Source organism: Solanum pennellii, chromosome 11 (assembly GCF_001406875.1).
Source record: "Solanum pennellii chromosome 11, SPENNV200".
NCBI classification, from domain to species: Eukaryota; Viridiplantae; Streptophyta; class Magnoliopsida; order Solanales; family Solanaceae; genus Solanum; species Solanum pennellii.
The window spans coordinates 61,139,954-61,143,671 of record NC_028647.1 but is presented as its reverse complement, the minus strand read 5'-3'; the positions used below and the strand labels follow the sequence as shown (position 1 = coordinate 61,143,671).

Below are 3,718 nucleotides of genomic sequence, written 5' to 3'. Positions count from 1 at the left end.
ACAAATATAAACATATTAAAATTTTTTTTTAATAGCGTCTCCTGAATATATACATTAAAGTGATACCAAAAGAAATTCTAATCTCATAAAGAAAATTAGAGTCCCTTAATTATATATTAGAATGATTAAGAACATGTATAATGGAGTTAAACTCTGAGTCCGCATTTAAGATAGAACTGCAAGGATCAGCTCTTGTCACGTTTTTATTTGTCTTCGAAATGTATGAATCGACACGACATATTCAAGGGGATATACTATAATGTATCGAGAACTATGTCACACAACGTATTAGAGTGAGATAAATGAAATGAAGTCTCGCACCCAGTCTTTTATCACTATTAAAAAAGCTGGACTTAGCGACAGAAAAATTTTATTGTTAAACAACAATTTTGTTGCTAAACCCACTTAGCGACAAAATAGCGACTGCTTTACTAACGAGCAAAATAGCAACAGACTAGCGACGACGTTGCTAAAATGCAATATTTTCTAGTAGTGTATGTGATAAGAATATACCACCAGAAGTAAGTATCAGTTGTGTATAATGATTGTTAGATTAACTATGTTATATGAGATAGAGCTTGATCAATGAAGAATGTATACGTCCAGAAACGACGAAAAAAATGAAAAACTTGAGCATATTAGAAGAGATAAGATTTTACGGAGCAAAACCAAAAAATTATAACGTCGCCTGTGAGATTCGAACTCACGCGGGGAAACCCCACTTACTTAGCAGGCAAGCGCCTTAACCACTCGGCCAAAGCGACGCTGTGCCATCTTTTCACAATTAATATTATAAAACTAATTATAATGTTGACAAATTATTCATCAATGCTATTATAATAAAGTTTAATAATGGTTATTTAAAAAAAAAATATCACAATAATTAATAACTTGAAATATCTTTTAAAAATAATTACCTCTCAAAATATCACATGTATCACAAATATTGCCAATATCATTTGAAAAGTATATTAAAATATAATAAAAATAATTTAACAACAAAAGAATTAAAAAAATAATTGACTCTTCTAATTTTACTCTTACAACATAAACTAAAATAACTAGACTAAATATATTTGACCCAAACTTATTATATATAGCACAACATTGATGCTTTGCAAAATATTTTAGAAAAACATATGCACATTAGAAATATTTTAAAATGATATTACTTATATGAATAATAGAAAAAACACATAGTTAGAAAATATGCATATAAATTTATTTCATTGGAGAAATAATTTTTTAAAGCGTGAATAGACATCTTCAAATAAATACGTCGCTATTCTGATTTCAGTTCTGTGATCTTCTGCATTGATCCCAAATTAACTGCGGATTTTCCAATACTTGGTTGGGCTAGTACCTAGGGAAAAATTACTTTTCGAGGTTAGAATGAAATTTATATATAGGCACATTTTTTCTTATTCAAAACCTACACATAAATCTTTCCATATATTATAGAAATTTAAATTGAATTATTATTATCGTAATAAATTTTACATCTAGAAACTAACTAGTTGTTTATAATGATTGTTAGACTAACTATAGTATATGCGATAGAGTTTGATCAATCAAGAACTTATACTTTTGAAAACTACAAAAAAAAAAAAATGAGCATGCTCAGATAGTGACAAGATTAAAAACTAAAATATACGAAGCAAGATTGGGGTGACCTCAGTGATGGACAAGATAGGAGAAGTGACGCTAAGATGTTTCAGACATGTGAAGAAGAAAAGCATAAATACCCAGAAAACGGGTGCAAAGATTGGAGTGACCTAGATACGAAAAGCGAATAAGATGGTTCAAATTTGTGAAGAGAAGAACTACAAATGCGAGTAAACAGGTGTAAAAGGTTGACGATGATAGGGATGAAGTTAAAGAACCACAAATGCCGAGTAAATAGACGCAAAAGGTTGACGATGATAGGTATAAAGTTAAAGAAGTACAAATGCCGAGTAAATTGATAGGTATAAAGTTAAAGAAGTACAAATGCCGAGTAAATTGATAGGTATAAAGTTAAAGAAGTACAAATGCCGAGTAAATAGGTGCAAAAAGTTGTCGATAATAGGTATCGACAAAAACATATGCAACGTCGCCTGTGAGATTCGAACTCACGCGGGGAAACCCCACTTACTTAGCAGGCAAGCGCCTTAACCACTCGGCCAAAGCGACGCTGTGCAAACTTTTCACAATTAACATTATAAATTGAATTATAATGTTGACAAATTATTCATCAATGCTATTATAATAGACAAATCATCATATTTTTGGATTACACACAAGCATATCAACTATTGTATAAGTATCCTTAGTAGTAAAGTATATATCGTGTATTAATATGGATTTGTGGTATAGTGGCGGGAGTGCTTCGCCCTTAACATGAGATTTGGGGTTTGAGTCCTGGGTATGGAGAAAATTATGTTGGGAGTGCCACTTCCGAATGGGCCCTCCAGTGTATGATTGTTGAAACCCAATTTTCACCATCCACGATAGGAATTAATTATCGAGTTTCTTCAATTTCAAACAATTTTAAAAAAATAGTTTTTATAAAAGTCGTAATATTTTTATGTAATTTTGTCACTTTTGGATATGGTTTAGTATATTTTATAAATATTTGACAATTGTCTCAAAAAGAAATTGTTTTAATTAAATAATAATTTAATTATTCAATAGTTTATATTTTTGAATTATTAGTCTATACTTGGATTAGTTATTAAGAAGCTCGTAAGTTAATTATATTAATTCATTTTTATATAAGTTTTAGCCAATTTTGTTAATTAAATTCAAATTGGCTATTTTCTTAATCCCAAGAGGCTACAATTGAAACTTATATTTGACTATTCTTGTTCAATTGCAATATTAGGGCCCGTTTGGATGGGCTTAATAAAAGCAGCTTTAAAAAAGTACTTTTGAAAGTGCTGAAACTTATTTTTAAAATAAGTAGTTATGTGTTTGGATAAAAGTGCTGAAGTTGCTATGCCAAACGTGAAAAGGGAAAAATGGAAGAAAGAGATGTTAGGGTTATGTGGATAATTTGAAGATTGTATAAAAATATTAAGGGCAAAAAGATAAAAATGTGGTCAACTTAAAACAGCTTATAAGCTAAAAAAAAAAAGCACCCCTACCCCAGCTTTTAACTTTTGGCTTAAAATAAGTTTTTTTTAACTTAAAATAAGTTATTTTGAGTGTTGCCAAACAGTTAAATAAGTCAAAAATCAGCTTTTAAGTCAGTTTGACCAGCTTTTAAGCTGAGCCAAACAGGCTCTTAGTCACTTGCTACCTCATCCTTAAGACCTTTGTTTTGGGCCTTTCTCGCCAAAGACTAACCCATCAGGCCCAATTCTTTTCTCCAAATCTCAGCCCACAACCGATCCAGCCCATTATATTCAACAATACAACAACAATTTGATTATGTTACTTCATTTTTAAAAAATGTTATTCCCTCTATTGAACAACATTTTTGCTTAATCTATGGTTATAATTAAGGAAGAATGAATATATTTACACTCCATCATAATTTTTATTTATAGAAAAGTACATTATAATAAATAGATTCTCGATCCATTTCATTTTTTGAGTTTCTGTTTCGTTTGAAAGTACTTTTTGAAAAAATTTCATAACACTTTGTTTGGATCATTGTTACCAATTGTTTATAATGTATTGTATTGTATTGTACTCTATTGTATGGTAGATATAATGTTTGACTAAATTGTATTGT

The 3,718-nt window shown here is 29.9% G+C and overlaps 2 non-coding genes across 2 annotated transcripts; both read right to left on the bottom strand.

Annotated features, from left to right (window-relative positions):
- Positions 1-682: 682 nt before the first annotated feature.
- On the bottom strand, positions 683-764 carry TRNAS-GCU. Its single transcript has one exon. It is a non-coding gene; the product is annotated as a tRNA-Ser (tRNA).
- Positions 765-2,090: 1,326 nt separating this feature from the next.
- TRNAS-GCU lies at positions 2,091-2,172 on the bottom strand. The gene has a single exon. It is a non-coding gene; the product is annotated as a tRNA-Ser (tRNA).
- Positions 2,173-3,718: the final 1,546 nt, after the last annotated feature.